Source organism: Corvus hawaiiensis, chromosome 2, assembly GCF_020740725.1.
Source record: "Corvus hawaiiensis isolate bCorHaw1 chromosome 2, bCorHaw1.pri.cur, whole genome shotgun sequence".
Taxonomy (NCBI): Eukaryota; Metazoa; Chordata; class Aves; order Passeriformes; family Corvidae; genus Corvus; species Corvus hawaiiensis.
Genome location: NC_063214.1, coordinates 77,392,086 through 77,412,854, shown reverse-complemented (window position 1 = coordinate 77,412,854; position 20,769 = coordinate 77,392,086).

The following is a 20,769-nucleotide window of genomic DNA, read 5'->3' as shown; positions in this document are numbered from 1 at the left end:
CATTTCATTTTTGAAATATATATAAACAATCTTGAAATGTCTGGAAAACCAAAGTATTTTGGTCATCAGAAGACTAAAAAGTTGCCCCAGAGAAGAGGATTATACATTAACAAAATTCCAGAGAAAAGGACCTTATAAGTAGATTTTATTTCACCACTTTTCTTTCAACCTTGTCATAACTTTCTATAACTTTTGATAAAATAATGTGTAATTAATTTTTTGAGTCATAATGTAATGAATGTTAATAAATATTTTTTTCATTTTTAGATGCAAATTTGAAATCCTGTAAGAGAACTTCAATTGCTTAGAAATTATTCTAAGAATCAAAATACAGTGTTACTAAACACAGTAATTGTTAATGGTATTAGTTTAAAAAGTTGTTTGTTTTTTTTTTCTTGCATCAAGCAGCAGTAAAGTCTTCTTAAAACAAAAAATCTTTGCTATAATTTAGTCATTTTGCAGCCTTTTAAAAAGATATCACTTTTGAGATCCTATAAGTTCAGGATAGCCAGGATTTCTCACCAAACCAAAAGAAGATAAGCCATGGTCTATTTTAAAAGGCAGCATTTTTTCTGTCTAGATGTATAATAAGAAATGAACAACTAGTAATATTCAATTACACTGTCATTTCTATTGTATTCATATTTCATTCGCACTTCCTAGAATAGGAATAATTTCAGGTAATTTCAAGGTTGCTTTAAACATGTGGCAGCTGGACACTGTCATAGAAATGCTACAAGCTATTTTTAGCTATTATACATATTTTAGCTAAATAAAATGTTCAATTTTTTTCGCATACTTTCAATAGGAATGTCGACTTCAGCAAGTGCATTTCCTGAGGAGGAAGATAAATTAGATCACAATAATAGGGATTCGTCTTACTCAACTCCCACAAAAGCAAATATGAAAGTTCATATGAAGATCAGGCGATCAGCTTCCTCCATATGTTTACTCTCATAGAAATTGCTTTCATGAAGAGACTCACCTGCAGGAAGGAGAGTTAAAGATTATGAGGATGTAAATGAATAGAGGTCCAGAATGAACTGTCAAAATCAGTTCAACTTTTAAGAATAGAGCATAACACTTTGTGAGTGGTGTTGACTGACTCTTAGGTATCCCCTCCTTTTTTTTTTTAATTCATATTTTACCTGGAAATAGAACTATTACAAAGAGATCAGTTACAAGCGAGAAGCATTCCCTCTGTGTACATTTTCATGCTAACTCTTAGCATTCAGATTACATGACTAAGCTAGTGACCTAACTTTTCAGTCTGATAAATGGAGAGGGGTAGATTCCTTCAGAAAGTGATTCTTAGGAAATAAGCTATTAGTTTATCTTTCTAATTTGGTTAGATAAGAAGTCACAAGTTAGGCTGAATGAATAAATACATCATACATGCCCATGATTTGTTCTTTGCTAAGGGTTAAGGTAGCTTCTTAATTTTTACAATGATAAAAAGAGAAAAGAACAAGGCAAGAATCTAAATACCAGAGGAAATCCAGACAAATAAAGCAAAATGTACTGCAAGATGAAAATAAACTGCTAGGAATAGGTCCCTGTTCCTACTAAGACTTATGAGCCCCTTGGTTTCAGTCCAACTTAAAATTTCTTTGAAAAGCACTTTCAATGTGCAGAATGGAGAGACAGTCTTTCAACTCAGAAAAATTCTCCAAGCACAGCACTGAAAAATTTTCTTAAAGTCAGAAGTGTTAACTACCATAAATAAATCTTCATGTACTTTTTGTTTTCCATACAAGAAGCTTGAATGTTTCAGTGATGAGCCTGGTTTTTTGCCAATTATTCAACATGTATTTTTGCTTTGTTTAAATATTTTTTACAGTTTGATTGGAAAACTTTTAGCTAATTTGTATTCGTCTGTAAGACTCCTTAGTAAAAAGAAGGCTTCATGAGTGCACTGATACAAAATAAGCCCTGATTAATCACAGTCTTGTACTAGCTAGAGCAGGTAATATCCCTACTTAGATACAGGTAGCTCTTCAAATCAGCCTTAGATATTACAGGAACTGCTGGCAACAGCAGAAGGAGAAGAGACATGGGTCATGTAGCCACAATTCAGTGGTTTGGGTTTTATTTGTTTTCTGGTTTTAAGTTCACATAAATTAAATTTGCCTTAAAAGTTTGTTCTCCATAAACTGAAATATAAGCAACACAGTATATCGAACCAACTCTTCTCAGTACACAGAACTTCAGTGAAGGTTTATGTGACTATCAGTATAAATGAAGCTTTGAAATACTTCATGTTCTTCTGTTTTTCTTTAGTAATGTGTTCATTTTTAAAAAAAAACACCAGTGCATGAGTTTTTTCCTAGAAATTAAGTGTATGCAGGAATTATCTGTCAAAAATATTTCTCTTTTTAGGCCCTAAACAGAAATATGCTATTGAGGATGTTCAAGTTCCCCAGGTGGAATTGATGGGTTTGTATTTGTGATGGCAAATCACTACCTACCATTGCCTAGACTCCATGATACGTCGTGTAGCCTAGATTATCCAGTCTACAGGATGATGGGGGAGCAGAAGCCAGTCTCTGTATATCTGCCTCTCCTGGTCCTTATTATCTAGTTGGGAAACATAGAACTAGTCATCTTGTCATGAGCAGAAATGATCAGATGAGTTGGGAATACATACACATATGCATATGCATATACATATACACACAGACACGCATATCTCTGTATGTATATATGAACATATGCAGAGAGTGGAGAATTATTTTACCTGTTTCAATGCACTAAATTTGAGAGCCTGATCATTCCAGACTCTGGAAAATGAGGGAGAAACACTGTTAAAAGGAGCAGTCCATTAAAGAAAGCAAATATAGCACCAGTATTCCAATTTATCTACAAGCATTTTTCTTTTCCCTATATTACTTATTTAAATACCAGTTACTACATCTGGAGAAAAGGTAGAGTAATAATAAAACTATAAAAGCAGCACTGCAGAGAAGTAAAGGAGGATTACTCTCTGGGGAGGACATTTTACTGCTTGAAAAAGCTAGTATAAGAGGCTATGTACTACCTGTGTGCTAAATCATTGCATATTCTGGCTATATTGAAAGTGGGACACAACTGTAGTCTTTTCATTTTGTAGAATGTTTCTCGAAGGATTGGCAGAAATTTCTACTTAAATACTATTTTCTTTGCCTAAAATTGTGGTGCACTGATGCCCATAGGGAATGCAATGTAAAGATAGTGTAATAGGTCTCCATCAACTTTTCAAGAATTATTTCAGAATAATTACAAATTCAGTCCTGTAATTCCACAACAGTTCTGTATTGTGCTGAAAATTTACTGACGACACCAAAATGAATCTCCCAGCTGTTATTGTTATGTTTTAACTGTTAATTATAGTAATGCCAGAGTCTCATTCTTGACTGTTACTCCTTCATAAAGAGGAGCAGTTATAGTGGTATTGCACCACAGCCAGTAAATACACACCCATAAGGACAGGAGATATAGAAATCATTTAATATGTGTGTGGTGGTAATTCTACCATTGTTCTAGCTACGTATTTTAAAAGACTTCCTCTGACTGAAGGGGTGTTGCCTGCTTCATTGAGAAACATGGTCCTGCTCCAGCCTGTGACATACGAATTATTGATTTAAGACCTTATTTCTTCTTTTCTTCAATATGATAAAAGAAAAATGTCTAGTGCATATAGAAAAGCAGTTTTAGTAAACCCTAATAGCTCCTTTAATCACATGGCTTATTCTCTTGTGATCTCTATCATGTTTATCTTTCATTTTTTTATACCTTTTTCTGGTGTCTGCACATCAGCATTTTGCACCCTGAGGAGTCCAGGACATTATTCAATTATTATACATTAGCATCTTTGTGGTACAAAAGTAAGTCAGCAAAGCTAATGTTAGTGCTCCTTTTTTTTCTTTTTTTTCTTTTCTTTTCTCTTTTCTTTTCTTTTCCTTTTTCTTTTGGTCTTTGTTTCTTTTTCCTTTTTTTGTTTGTTTTTTTCTCCAAGTATGTTGTTTCATTGTTTCTCCATGTTCATGTTGTTTTTGTGGGCAGATGTCCTTATATTTTGTTTGAAGGTAGTACCTTCTTCTTTGTTGTCTCTGGCAGAATACAGTGTATTCTTTGGCTATGGATTGGGTTTTCTGCTATTTTTATGCCATCCTTTCCGCTGTTTTTTATAATTAAAGCTGATTTGTTACCTAACATAATCTTAAAACAATATTAAAATACTGCCTCTAGATGGTTAAAACATTTATGTACCAGAAGTGTTCTATTATTTTGTACAAGAAAAATCAAATAGACTCCATCTGTATCACCAACCTGCTAAGAATTTGCCTAAGTGGGACTCCTTAGCTTTCTAAAAGAAAAATCTAACTTCCAAAATAAACCAGAACACTTCCTATATTGGCAGGAATGGCTGAAATTGCAAAAAAATTATCCTATGGAGAACTATTGATCCTCAGACCTTCAGTCAAGTGTACATTTATGACTGGGATACAAAATAACTTAATTTCTTAAACTCCAAAACTGTTTATACTACACATATGCATATATATATATATATATATATCTCACCAGCTAATTAAAAAAAAAAAAATTCAGTTACTGCATATTTTCCTTTACATATTGTTCCATTTTTCTTTCTGATTACCTGATTGTAGGATTTCTATTTTAATTTCCCTTCCATGACATGTAAAAATAACAAATTTTATTGGTAATGAGCATTGTAGAGTACAGAAATGCCAGGAAAATCTATGTTATCAAATATGAATGTATAGTCTTAATTTGCATGTGGCTGTTTATTGATTTCCCATAAAGGAAAATTATATTCTGATTGTCAAGTATATATTTTAATGCTTCTAAAATTTTAAGGGTGGGAAATTGTATTTGCAGCACGTCTAAATATGATATCTAATGCTACTTTTGTCTAAAATACATTTAAATACTAGTGATGTTAAAGATCACTAGTATGATGAATGCAAAAGAAAATGGTTCTTTCTCTCCTTTCTCCCATACTTAGTAGACCCATGCTAAAGGAACTAATGCCCAGTGAGGCTAAAGATGTAGAAAAGGCAATTCTTTTACTTTCAGTGACTTGTGATATACAGTGTTTTCCATCAACCCAATTTCCTACTTGAGTAGTAAAATTAGAATAGCCCTACTTTGAAGACTGCAATCATGGCTTCCCATGCAGATTTTCCATGAGGTGAAATACATTTAGCCCTGAGGTATCCACATTAACAGTGGGGTGCACCCGCATCAGCAGCTAATCACCACCCTTTTAAACAAGTCACATGTAGTGCTAGAATATCTCTTAAAAAAAAAAAGGGTGTTTGAGAACTTCCTATGAAGCATGCTCAGCATCAAAAGGGCAGGAAGTCAGAGCTTGTCTCATGAGCATTCCCATAGCCAAAGACATTCAGATAGGATCAATGCATTTACAGCCCTATCACCTGCATAATTCTTGTTTGGTAACACAAGGCATTTTCTGTCTGTCTCCAGCTGTGCTCTAAAAGCTGGTTGCTCTGCAGCTAAAATCTCATTTCATATTTATCCAGTCACAGCACATGTCCCTACCCAATAAGGACTATGTGCATTTGCTAGCACTTGCCTATAGCTAAGTTTTCTTGATCTCATCTCCCTTCTTTCTCCAAACATGAAACAGACACTGTCAAATGGGCTTTAAAGGAGTGCTGGCTTGTTAGAAGAGGTCAGAGAGAAAACTTTTCTGTGCAAGCAGTAAAATGAACTTCTAGATACAAAAGCAATCAAAAGAGGTTGGGTACATAATAAAAAGTTTATTTGTAATTCAGAGTTGAGGGTGTGTGTGCTTTCCAAAGGACTGATTTTTCTAAGCTGCTCCTTGCAGAAGAAATTACTAAAAACCAAATATATAGGACTTGAGGATGAAACTGGAAGGTTTAAATGTGGGTTGCACCTTTCTTTCTCAGAAAATAGAATGTGTTTTGTAGACAGGAAAAAAACTGCAAGAAACTTTGTTGATGCTGTTTTTAAGAGTGGCAATGGGAAGCATTTCTTGTTGTTGTTTGTCCCTCCCAGGTCTTTAAACACATCTTCATAAATAATATTAAAGTGAGAAAAAAATCCTGAATTTTTTTCTGTACAAAGGCCTATAAATAGACTTGACAGCACAAGGGAGTAGCAGTCTTTCGTGGACTAACCCTGTAGCTCACTTCTTACCCAAGATCTCTATAACTATTTCTATTCTGCTAAATAAAAGAAGACCAGGGATTGAGTCCTTGCCCTGAGGCCATTTGTCAGCAGTTGACTCACAGTGACACTGTCTAAGGCTGGTTCCCTACACAGCAGAGCTGTCTCTGTGGGCCTACTTGTGTTTAACAAAACTAGGACATAAATTAGCAGCGAAAGTTTGTGAACAATCAGAAGTCCTATGTTCGAGTTCATTCCCCTCGGCAATGTAAATGTACTCAACCTCGCAGGAGATCAGAAATATTTTGAGTGTATTATGGACTTATGCTCTGCCAAAGACTGCTTATGTCCTACATAATAGGAGTGACTCTGTGGGCTGAAAGGTTGCTTTTTCGTATCCCCTTGATTTGTAATATCCACACTATAATCTTCACATCAACCTCTCATCTGCTTCTGTAGACTGAATGTCCACTGCTGTGTGGAACACATTTGGTCTGCTCCTAGAGCACCACACACAAAATGAATCCTATTGATTGTGTCAAATACTGTGCCATGACAAGAACAAACCCAGACCAACAGACAGTCAGATGATACACTCCAAGTAGGTTTTCTTGTTCTAAACCACAACAAAACCCCACTACTCTTGCCTTCCACCCCACATATTCCAGTCACATTCCAATCCACCATTTGAACACTAAAATAATGGAAAAGTCCCCTGAAACATGTAGTATGCTTGGCAGCAGTTGCACTGTTCTAACTGCAATAATTTCTCTTAAAATCCCTGAAGTGAAAAGGCATCTGGGCTCAAGAATGAAGCTGAGGAAACTACGAGAGAGTTGGGGAAAGTGACATCCATGGAGGTGCCAAAACTAAGGTACAATGTAACTAAGACTTACAGAATATGTAAAAATGGTATAATCTGACATCAGCGCTAAATTGGAAAGGTTGCGCAGATGAAAGTAGCTGTTTTTAGGGGGCAGGACTCTTTCAATCTTCTCGCACTTAGCTTAACACTTGCCCAGCAAGTTTTGTACTTTCTCTTTAATCACATTCAGGACAGGTTTAGTCAAATATCTAAGCATGGTAGTTGTCAGTTTTCTTGACACCCCATCTCTTACTTCTGAAGCTGCCAGTTTGCTCTTCTCTTGGTGGCATTCTCAGGCCTTTTTAGACTCTTCTGAGACTCTAGCTTGACTCAAATTTATGGGGAAGGAGCTACTGGTCCAGCCACTAATATCACACAGAATTCTATTCAGAATAAAAATGCCGGTTTACAACGAAGGAGTCAGTGAAGTAACCATTGATGGGAGGTGGGAGTTAACAGCTCCGTCCGTCCCTCCCCACCCCAAAAATCTACTGATGGTTAGAGTCATTAAACTGTTATATACAGTACTTTTTCAATTTTCCTATTATATTTGAATGCCACACTTTTCTCATGTGGCTAATGGATAATCCATGAATACATTTACCTAGAGTCATTATGTCAACACTGTTTTTTCTGTCTAAATTTTCATTTTCATTCATCTAGCTGCAAGCTAGGACTTGATCTTTTTCTCTTATTCCACTCTGTTTTCTCAAGAGAAATACACATATCTATAGTATTGTTTCCCCAGGCTCCATGAGTAGTACAGAAGCAAGCATAAATATTGTAGAAATGTACATTGCTGTTTAATAAGATAAAGAGAAAAAAAAAAATCACCTTTCTGATTTAAAAATGGTTTATCTCTTTTGGCAGCATTTTCTATTCTTTTGAAAGTTAGCACTGTTTGGCTTCTCAAATGGAACGTACAGGTACACTATGATTATTAATACCCTCTAGAAAATCACTCTTTTTCAATATTCAATAGAAAATATTCAGTTCTTTTCAGCAATACATCATAGAAGTATTAAAAATTATCACATTGTCTAATCAAGGTGCTAAATAGGATCTTCTGTTTCACGGTTTGAGACACCCCTGTTCCTAATGGAATAATATCTTCTCACGGTTTAGTTTAATTATATTTAATTTATTAGATTTTTTAATAATGTTGGGATAATTTCTCAGATATATCTAATTTCCTTAACAGAGACCATGAGGAAATTTGAAAAAGACCATGTTGAGTGTCTCCAGCCTATATTCTGCAAGTCAAATAATATGAATGAAAATGCTGTGGATGAAGGGTGCTATGGAATAAAGTGCGAACTGAAGCAACCTTATCTGATCTAAGAGAACATGTGTCTTACCCTTATTGCCAGAACAAGTGTGTTTGGACTGTTTTAAAATATAATTCTAAATATGCCCTAACACAAATATTTAAAGCCTGTTCCAAAACTTTCAGGCCCTCACGGGAAAAGGGAAACTTGGAATGGTGACAAGCAGTAAACAATAAGGAAAGCCAACTCATGACCCAGTTAGGACATGAGCCATGGAAATGTAAGTAGTCCACATAACTAGTCTAGTAGTGGTGAGTAATTTATAGTCTACTGTTTGTGGCTGTTTGCAGTTCTTTGTTTTAGTTGAAAAATCCATATGGTTCTGAAGCCATTTGCATAGCCATAGAAAACTCTTCTTGAAATACTTTCTTTTAGATTAGATGCATGACTTTCTTTTTTATTTTTTTCATCCAAGTCAGAACGCTTCATATCATTCAGAGTCTTTGTCTAAACTCTTCAGTCTATCCATCAGCTTTTACCCTAATTCACCTTACAGTATATTTTTTTTTTTGTCCTGCAAAAAGAACTCAGCATTACAATTTTGTGTTGTCTTCTGTTGACTGAACAATGGAAATTCCATCAAGGCCCCTTTTGGAAAAATCAACTTTTACAACTGTTCAAGTTGCATGAAATTAATTTAATCCTCTGTGAAAAAAGCATTTTCTTTTTCATCTATGTTATTTCTTATATTTCATTTTGTTCAATGGCTCTTATTCCATTACATGAGAAAAGGAACAGACGTTGTAGAGAAGGACATCAAAAGTTATATTGTAAAACTTCAGCCTTCATTAATTTGGTGTTTTTATATATTTTATCTTATTCTTTCTCATTTCTCAAATACATGACATAAATAAACTCTAGACAGTCATTTCAGGCATGCTTAGAGAAAACACAGTGAGACATTTTGGAGTTTGTGTTGGTGTTTTTTTGTGTTGTTCTTCCTTGTTTTGGTGTGGGGCTTTTTGGTCTGTTTTTTTGTCAATAGTGAGATGCCTTTGTGGGATCTTTCAATTTTCGTGTACATCTGAAAATGTCTTAGATTTCCACCCTAAGTTATTGCCATATGGGTTTCTTTCAGATAAATGTAAGTCCAGTTTACTTCAGTGCTTGAAGTTAGGAATGAAGAATTTTCTGAGCTTTTGAATCATCATATGAGTGGATCTCCCTAGAGATCCTTTCCTACTCCCAGATTATTTGGATTTTATTGAGTTTATTATTATTTATTCTGATGAAAGTGAAATTGCAATCCTCCTCTTAGAGATTCAGCTGTTTGTGAATCATGACCTAGTTTTGATATAGCACAGCATTATAACTTTGGCTCAGACATCTGGGAGAACTGCTAAGTTGTGAGAAAGTACCTAGACTAGGGCCATGCAAGATAAGAAAATGTAAAATTGCAAGCTGTGGTGACACTGTTGAAGTGTGGATACTTAAGCAGCTGAAGAGGTAAGACTAACATGAAAAATCAAAAATTTGAAAGGAAAAACAGAAAATCAGAAGATGGAAACTCAGCAACACTAAGGATTATCCTCTTTCAAAGAGTAATTCCTGATTGACAACTGCTTGGCCAGCAAAAACTCATTGGATATGTTACAGAGATGGTGAACACATTAACGCTCAGCCTAACATCTTGCTTGCTCACCTTAGCTATTTTCTGTGTGTATTAGTAAATAATTACCTTCTTCTGCTTTCAAGCATGTATATCTTTCTTGCTTAATCTCTGCACAAGGTAGAACGTTTGTGAATGAAAAAATTCCAGAAACAGAGATTCAAAAGCTAGCTTTGAATATAAATGTTGGCAACAAAATGTGGGGTTTTTCTCACCAAGTTTTAGCAATGTCATTTACGTACACAGGGGCATTCTCCATTGAAACATGTTAATCTGTTAGAATACAGTTGCCTCATGTCATACTTACGTGAGCAGTTCTTCGTTTGTATCATCACAATGAGCTTTAAGCTTATTATGGAAAAAAAATTGCAAGATAGCCCAGTATTCTGGTTTTAGAGATTTTTGAGGTATGTAAAGGCATAAGTAAGCATTGAATGGGATTTATAGGCTTTTGAAAATCAAATGAGTGTTTGAGAAAATGCCATATCCATTATCCTTATAATGATAAAACTGAAGTTCTATTTAAACCCACATTTTTATCAATATTTCCCCACTCTCTACTATTTTTGTTACTTTAAAAGTAGTCTACTGTCATGGTTTAACCCCAGCCAGCAAGTAAGCACCATGCACTGACTTGGTCACTCTATGGTCCAGCAGGATGAGGGAGGGGAAGGGATCTGCAGGGTGTAAAAATGAGAAAAAATGTTGGTTGAGTGAAAAACAGTTTAATAATTCAAACAAAATTAATAATAATAACAATAATTATGGTAAATTGTATGAAAAGGAAAATAGCCAAGAGAAAGAAATAAAACCCAAGAAAGACAAGTAACGAAAACCACTGTACACCACCAAAAAACTTATACCCATTCAGTGTTTGAGCAACAGCCTCCAGGCACACCTTCCCCTCATCTGCTGCTGATCATGATGTCACAGGGTATATATTATCCCTTTGTTCAGCTGGGGTCACTTGTCCCATCTGTCCTCTCTCCCAACTTCTTGTGCATCCCCACCCTGCTCGCTGGTCCAGCAGGATGAAAAGATCAGCCCTTGGCTCTGTGTAAACGCTTCTCAGCAATAATGGAAACATCCCTGTGTTATCAACACCATTTCCAGCCCAAATCCAAAACACAGACCCATACTAGCTACTATGATGAAAATCAACTCTACCTTTGCCAAAACCAGCATATTCTCCACCACTGATTCTATGCCATTTTCATCATGCTTAGGTGCATGCACTATCATGCACTATCCAATAAATCCTCAATAACCACCACGCCACTTCTCAGCCTTCGATAAATGCAGAGATATAATTTCCTTAGTCTATGGGCCATCCCTGTGAAATGTCTGTAAAATGTCCATAAATCATAGAATCATAAAATCATAGAGAAGACAGAGCTCTAAACTCCATCCCCTTCTCTGAAACCAGGACAGGGAGAAAAGGCAAAGTTTAAACTTTTGCCTTCATTCTGTTAATCTTTCAAAGGCTTGGAGAATTTATAAGAATTTTGTATTTTCTGCTTCATTTCTTTCTCCCTGTATACAGTATACCACTCAGCTCTCTTAATGGGATAGCACTGGCTTACAATATAGCTCATGTTTTGTTTTACTGGCTTGAGTTACCCTACACTATTTCTCAGGTTCATAAACACGTCAATTTTTTTGTTAGGTTTTGCATTTTTTAATGGATGAGACAAAAACTATTTAGGTGAAATCTGGGGAACATAAATGAAATTCTTCACTCTCTCTGAAAAAAGAATTGACTGAATAGAGAGTTTTTTGGGTTTCTGTGTCATAAGTGGGTGACTAGAATTATATCTTTTAAAAGCAAATGTCTATCCTTGATGGTAAACAAAAAAACAGCTCTCAGTCCAGAGGTACAAAGGAAGCTGCCACCACCTAAAGCTGCTTCAGTCCTGCTTGCTTTCTTAGCAGTCTTCATCTGGGGTCCTCTCCTCTCCCTTATGAGTTACTTGCCAGAGGGTGGGCTGGTCTCTGGTCTTTAGTAGAAACACCTGGTTCAGCACAGCTGTAACTCTTCAAGGTCGAGGCTGCCTGCAGCCCATTCTTGTTCTCTTATGTATCCTGAGACATACCTCTGGGAAAAACACCCACCAAAACACACAAGCAAAAAATAGCCCCTCAAGCATTTCTAGACATTTAGTGATTGTGACTTAATAAAATGAACATTAAACCCCATAAATTTATACAGCTGCAAGAAACAATTCTTACCTGTCTTAGAATTTGTTTATGGATGCTGCATGACATCAAAAGGGTGACAGGTCAATGCTGATGTTATATATTTTTGTTCTTTAAAAATATATTACAAAAAGGTAGATTTGGCACTGAGGAAGCTGACACCACTGTTAATTTTTTTTTTGTTAACTGGAAAGCTAAACGTAAAAAAGTAGAGGGCAAGATAATAAAAATCTGGCAATTATAGAAGATATTCAGTGGCAGGACAGCCTTGGGGGTTTTTAAAGTTCTACTATCTTGTAATGTAATGAGGCAAAATTGATCTCAATTTTTGTCCAGATTAAGGAAATGTTATTATTTAACATGGAGTAATTTTGTAAATGTTATAAAATCAATTAGGTTGGAAAAGACCTCTAAGATCATCAAGTCCAACCATGACACCACCATGTCAACTGGACCATGCTTTCCATAAACACCTCCAGGGACAGTAACTCATCCAGTCTCTCTGTAAACAGACTTTCCATAAACACCTTCAGGGATAGTGACTTGACCACCTCCCTGGGAAGCCCATTCCACTATCTGGAAAGAAATTCTTGCTAATATCCAACCTAAACCTCCCCTAGTGCACCTTAGGACTATGTCTTCGTGTCCTATTGCTGATTGCCTAGAAGAAGAGGCTGAACCCCACCTGGCTACAACCTCCTTTCAGGGAGTTGTGGAGAAGGATAATGAGGGAGATGTCTCCTCTGAGCATCCTCCTGTCCAGGCTCAACAACCCCATCTCCCTCAGCCACTTCTCCTAGGCCATGCACTCCAGACCCTTCACCAGCTTCATTGCCCTTCTCTGAACACACTCCAGCACCTCAATCTCCCTCCTGAACTGAGCGGCCCAGAAATGAACAAAGATTCAAGGTTTGGTCCCACCAGGGCCAAGTACAAAGGCCTCCCTGGTCCTACTGGCAATATTATTTCTGTTATAAGCCAGGATGCCATTGACCTTCTTGGCCACCTGGGCACACTACTGGCTAAATAAAATTTTTTAATCATCTAATTGTAGAAAAATAATTAAATTATTTACAAGGGACTACTAATTGTGAAAATGAATTCAATAATAAATTCTCCAACATCAGGTAGAAGCAAAGGTAGCCTTCTAATTTTTTTTTTTAATCTATTTAAGATACTAAATTCTTCTGATTTTTTATTTGTTCAAGCTTTTGTGACGTACAATTTTCTGGTCAAGGAAAATCTTTAAACAGGATAAAATGGTGAGAATAAGTTTATATGGAGTATATGCTGACTGTGATATTCTGAGCTCAGTTAATCACAGGATAATCACTGCTTGCTATCCTAGTTGTGGACTGGTTCAACCAGAATACATTAATGGAAGATGGGCTGTAAAGAAACTACATTAGTTAAAACATATATTCAGGCATAGCCAGGGGCAGTGTGAAGTGAAGAATAACTCATATATTTCGAAAGTCTTTCTGTTCCCATAGTATGCAAATATCCTGTGATTTCTCTCTAGGATCTAGACTTCATTGACACAAAGCCAGGTATATCAGTGCAAGTCAGTGGTCCCTAGACCACCATGGTTTTGGCTATTTCCTTGTTGTTAAATTAGTGTTTAGGGATGTAAAGGGATTAATGATTTATTCTGAATTGATTAACACAAAAGTGTTCAGTAGTCATTTCACACATTAATGTCCTGCAGTTTAATTCTCCTGATAATTAACACTTTGTTCTGTAGGGGATGTGTGTGGGAAAAATCAAATTGATTTTGATGTCTGGTGAAAACAATTTTTTTTTTTTTTTTGCAAAACCATTAGGGAAATTAAATCAAAGCATTATTGGAACACTGAAAAATATTATCAAATTATTTTCCTTCTGCTGTAGCCAAAGGGAAAAAAAAAATACAGTTAAGAGATTGGGGGAGTCTAGCTGACAGAATTTAGCTATTAGGATCCTGAAACAACACTTAAGAATTCTGTGTTTCTTGAATGAACAAGGCCTATGAAACTGTGGATATCTAAAATACATTTTGATCTAAAAATGGATTGTTAAGTGTAGAATTTTGAAATATTCTATGTAGACAACAATCTCTCCAAAGGAAAATATGAAAATAGAAGTAGGAAGTGTCAGTTCTGCCTTTTTCAAGGAGGGCTACAAACAAACTCAGAGATATGGATGTGTCTACTGAGACTGAGGCATTTGGATCACCCAGTCCTCAAACATAAGCTAGAAAAAGATTAAGTGTATTTAAACGGTCAGAGCACTCAGCTATGGTTGTGGCAGAGCCAGTGGAAGGTCCTGCTTCTCCTGTAGTTGATTGGGAGTTTCATATTCAGCATCTCAAAGGAATGCTTTGATTTACCCTCATCCAAACCCTCCTATGAAGTCTGTGAAGAATTATTACATTTGCCAGAGAGAGAATATAAAGCTTAGGAGATGGAATATCCAGCTTTATGTAAAATATTGACTTTACTGAATATTTAATGCAAACCTTTTTAAAATGATTTTGAGCGTTATAGACATTCTCAGGGTATATTTATGCTATTTAGTAAGAGAAGAGTAGGCTGTGAGCTTGAGTGCTGTGATTGCTGACACTACACAATTGTTAGCTTGCTTTCTGACCCCCTTTGGGCCACTGAGACACTCCTGTTAGAAAAAGAACCGTCTGAAAAGTAATGTGAACAAAAAATAATTTGTGCTACTTATCCTTGAAGCCAGGGATACATCCTTACCTCTCTATTATTTAGCAACATAAAATTTATTGCTCTGGGTCCTTTTTCTAGATAAGAGAGAACATATTTTAGCTCCTGGAATATACAAGCATAGTCTTGTTCTCTGGCCCATGAAAAGTGAAGGTGTTTCAACAATGCTGCATAAAAGGGAACAATCTTCTGGCTCTCTGTCTATAATCAATTTTATAAGCTTCTGGCTAAAGCATCCACCTAAAAGATGTTGGGTCAGACTTTCATTTTCAGATTGAGTGACTGAGCTGTGTCATCTTTCAGCCTGAGTGAGTGGAGTACTTGCTGAATTACTGAACAAAAGGGACACATAACGTGCCAGGTCATTGTGTCATCTACAATATTGAACACTGTAATGATTTCAGTCAAATAATTATTAGACTGGGTTTTGTGATTAACATAAGCAGAAGGTGACCTAGGTTTTACAACACTGAATAGTTTAAGAAGAAGCTAAATGTCTTTCTGAGAAACTGTGCTAGTGTATAGGGAGCTTAGTACATCCTGTAGAAAATGTAGGTTATTTTATTGGCCATATTTCCTTTCAAGGACTTTGATAGCTCAGCAGGTAGGCAGCAATGGGTACACATTCTGAGAAACTTTTGGGGATTTTTGTATATAATTATGTTTAAAAATTATTTATTATGTATATAATTTCAATAATTTCCAGATTTTATCCTAGTAAATTTATTATTTTAGTATGTAGTACAGAGTAGGAAGCAAGAAAACCTTAAAACAATATCTCTGTCACAGCATGGCTCTTTCATATCTGGAATGGGTGAACTCACATTTACCTGTTTGGCATTTGGTTTTGGATAAATGAATGTTCTTATTAAATGGCAAAGCTTCTGAGCTAATTATGAGAACACCTTGTATTAAAGAATAACATGTCATGAATAAATACAGTAATTATAAATCTACTTCCATATGCGAGTCTGCAGTTAAAATCCTTTTCATAATACTGATTTATCCATTTCTACTAGTTTCCAATCACAAGATCACTCAAGGATGACATCTTTTTTGATTACTTCAGATTTCTTAATTTAATGTTTATGGTGGTACCATTCTCATTTCATGTTCTAAATATTGTCATGTAAACAAAAATTAATTGAACTTCGATAGGTTTTAATTTAATATTTTGACCATCCCTCTACTTCAAAGTTTGCCAAAATGTTCCACATGAGAACAAAACATTTTTAATGAAAAAAAATATCATGAAGAAGAGTGGAAACTGTGGCAATTTAAAGACTGAACTCTTAGAACGTGTCACATTTATAATATAACATGCTTTCCACTCAGAAAAAAAAAAAAAATCCCCAGCAAGCAAACAAACAAATAGTCTCAAGGTTAAAAAGAAGACAAGTGCTTAGAATCAGGATGCCTTTGTTTAGGTTTTCATTTGTTTCTTTCTTTTGTGAATTACATAAAATATATCAGTTATCTGTCTTTGGTGAAATCCTCACCGTGTTTCTGTTTCTTTCACATAAATGTAATGTTTCCTTGCATAAATCCCCTTGACATTCAAAATCATTCTCTCTTTTCACACTAAGAGAACACTGTGCAGAGCACTGAGAATTACAAAAGCTAAATTCCTCAGAAAGAAGAGAAAAAAATTTAAATTTTGACATAGTGTTTAATAATTTTAACATGTCATTACACGCCACCACGTCAAAGGGAATTTGACGATATTTGCATTTTGGCAATGTTTCTTTAATTAACAAACTTGGATCACATAATAATGTGGGGCAGCCCAGTGTTTGTAATTTAGGGCTGTAATCTGTGAAATCTAAATTTGTGCTCTGTGCAGGGGCAGTATGGGTTATTTACAAGATGCTGTTAGGGCCACTGTAATCTCATCAGGGACTCATCAGAAAACTCAGTTCTTCAAGCAGAGAAAAACATGCTGAAATTGTTAGCGGCTGCAGTCTTAAATTATGCATGATTGTTGACAACTCATAGTGTGAACAAATGCTGTAATGTTCCTTTACAGATTTTCATTTTTTTCCTAACCCTCCACTCTATCTGTGCTGCTCAGGGTGATAGAGAGATCAAGTTGTGTAATGCCCAGAGTTTAAATTGCTTTGGTTCATTTAGCTTTTTAGAAAATGTGTGTTTATTTCGTCATACTTTATAACCTTATTTATGCTGCTGTTCATGTACACACACTCTTGGTGTGTGTATAGCACAGCAGGAGATACAGTTTTACATAATTTCACTGTCACCAAGCATCTACCAATGAAGAATTTATTGTGCTGTCTATTGTTTTTATATGCTACAGCCATTCTAGAAGAGTTAACTACTCTTTCAATAGGAACAGATGGGAAAGGAACAGATTAGGAAAGCCTTTTTGATTAACTACTTTTAGTACTTTAGATACTGGAAGGTTGGAGACTTTGGTTCATGTAACTCTGACAAGGTTAAAGAAAAGTTACACAGGAAAGCTGCCCAGGAAATGTCCCAATCAGAAAGTCATCCTTGTCAAATATGCCAAACAGATTCTACAGAGCTCTTCTATGCAAACTTTCCTTTACTGTTTAGAAAAAGAAGGAAACAAGGTCTCTAGCCCCGAAGTCTGCAACATTAAAAAATCCAGTAATCAAAGGCATTTTTCCATCTGTTCCAAGTGAATGAAGATGAGGATATTATAAATACAACTCTGATACATGAAAATCATATAGGCTTCAGATGGATAGAGAAGCTATGTTTATTTTTAATAAATCAGATGAAAATCACACCAGATACAGTCTTCCAATTTATGTAGAAAATCCAAAACCAAAACAAAATCCAGCCACACTTAAAATAGACTTTACTGCATGACACATGAAAATCAAAGAATGTCTTGGTTTAGAAGGGGTATTAAAGAACTTCTAGTTCCAACTCACCTAACGTGGACAGGGTCACCTTCCACTAGACTGACTATTAACACTTCCAGAGACTGAGCATCCACAACTTCTCCGGGAAACCTGTTCCAGTGCTTCATCATCCTCACTCTAGAGAATTTCTTACTAATATCTGATCTAAACCTACTCTGTTTCAGTTTAAAGATGTTACGCCCTGTCACGTCACTACACACCCTTGTAAGAAGTCCCTCTTCAGCTTTCCTCTAGTTCCCCTTTAGGTACTGGAAGGTTGCTATTAAGGTCTCCTCAGAGCATTCTCTTCTCCAGACTGAACAACCCCAACTCTTTCAGCCTGTCTTCACAGAGGAGGTGCTCCTGTCCTCTGCCCCTATTCATGCTGCTCCTCTGGACTCACTCCAGCAGGACCACATCCTTTTTGTGTTTGGAGCCACAGAGAGGGATGCAGTACTCCAGGTAGAGTCTCACTAGAGTGGAGTAGAGGGGCAGAATCATGTCCCTTGTTCTCTGGCCCAGGATACAGTTGGCCTTCTGGGCTGTGACCACACACTGATGGATCATTTTGAGCTTCTCATCCACCAACACCACCAAATCCTTCTCCCCAGCACTTCTCTCAATCCTTTCTCCACCCAGCTTGTATTTGTGCATGGGAATGCCCTGACCCAGGTGCATTCGGTCGTGTTGCACTTGATGAGGTTCACACAGGCCCACCTCTTAAGCCTCTGGAGGACCCTCTGGATGGCATCCCTCCCTCTAGTGCGTTGACTGCCCCACACAGTTTGGTGCCATTGGCAGACTTGCTGAAGGTGCACTCAGTTCTGCTTTCCATGTCCCTGGGACAGCGTCAGATGCTTTGCACAAGTGCTGATAATGGATATGTGTAACATTCTATCATACTCCTCTCTGCATGACTTGAAAAACTTATGTGAATATATTTCATTAATGGCAATACTAATTATGCATATAAAACCTACGTATTGTTTTGAAACACATTTCTAATTTGACTAATCTTTTGGGCTAACTGTTCAGAAAAGCTTTTTAATTTTTTTTCCTCATTAAATTTTCATAAAATCAGCACAAAAAGTAAAATTGTAGAGCAGGTTGCACAATGAATGGAATGAAGGATACAGTTTTACATTTGGGTAAAAGCATTCCTAAGTCATCTGCAAAGATTTAATTTATGATATAAAGTATGATTATGACCAGTTGTCAGTTCTCTGCCTATGAATGTTATTAAGCCATGTCTAGAATGTTTGATGGATCATGAAAATAAGTTTTTTGGGAGTCAAACTTCAAACATTAAAAGCCAAGGCATAATTACAGATTTCCAGCCCTTGGTATGCTTCCAAACTACAGGTATTTTTAAGGTATGCTCAAACTGAGAGGCATAAATGTCTAGTCATGCATAAAAGCTTTAAAAAAGCCCTCTCTTTTCTATGTAAATAGTTAACATAAATATTTTACATTTTCTTTCGTTATTACTATAAAAATATTAACTATCAAGTGTAATTTATCTTTTTTTTTCATTAATTATTTTTTCTTCATAACCTTAGTTTACTCACATTTCCTGAGGGTAAGATCCAAGAGTAAACTTCTAAGGCAAGCAGGGTTGTGGTCCAACTATTATCCATACATTTTGCACTTCAGTTGTCATTGGGCTGCTAAGTTGTATGTGTTTATACTACATTACAGCTCATTTTATATTGATTTATCTGACCGATACCCCCTCACTAAGTGAGGAATATTAAAAATAAGAGGCAAAAAAATTAGTTAAACACCACTGAAACTTAATATGCTGAAAAAAACGTTGTATTGCCAATGCTTTCTGAAAACAAAGGCCTGGAACCAGATTGGCTTTATCAAAGAAGAAATACTTTCTATCGAATAATGATCAGTTCAACATATGAAACCTATTGCTGATGGCAATCTGAAATAAGTTTTGCAGACTAAAACCTAACTTGACAATTTTTCCTCTTCAGATCTGGCACTCTGTCATTATTCTGTGTTTTTTGGACTCCAACAAAGGAAAAATAATAAAAAAAAAGGCATTTATTTCATTATTCTGAACTGAAATCAACTCATAATTATATGTTTGGTGAGTTTTGTGTTTGAAACATTTTATGACTTCTAGAAGAACCAACCAAATCAAAATGAATGAAACAATGATGAAACAAAAATCCCATTATTTAATTCTTATGTATCCCTGAGGCTTGCCCTGGAAGGTGAACCCAAGAGATATATTTATTATCAGAGTGAGATCTGAGTTTACCATGCAAATGTCAGGAAAATGGTTTTTTAATATCCGGCATCCTAAAATTACCAGTGGGGAAGGCTGTTTATTTCAGCTGCAGTGCAGCCTTTGTTCTCTGCCAGTTCCTGAAACCATTATTTGAAAATCATCTCCATTATAGATGAGAATCTTCTATTTTTGGAAAGCAACTACTGCTTAAAACAGTTGTGGAATCCTTACACGAACAAAGAGTGCTAGTTAGAAACATAGTAGAACACAGATTTATACAGAAACTTTTTGTATATATTCTGTATTGTTGCCATCACAGCACAGATTTATTTTTCACATTTTAAATAACTACCTAACATAGAATGCATTCAGGAAGAGGAGAAAATGTCAGACCTAAACTCAGCATCTCTTATGCAGTCAGGCTGATAGATAATGCTTAGACAACACTGAAATTTGAGATTGGGTTTTGTCCAACCTGACAATAAATAGTCATCTTTTAAAAAATAGTTTGTCCTTTTGAAGTGAAACACAGTACAGCAGAAAACGATAGCTATCTGTGGTCCTCTGTGAGACCTATTGCAATATCAGTGGGAAAGACAGCCTATGCTGAAAGCTTCCAAGGCACTAAACATTTAATGGAGTGCAATTTGAGTTCAAAAGGTAAGGAGAAATGCTGGCAAATCCTCTGACATGCTTTCCTGAAGTTCTCAGTTCATTCAAGCTGTACAGCTGATGGAAGCATACTAATACTGTAGCACAATTCAAAAAAAA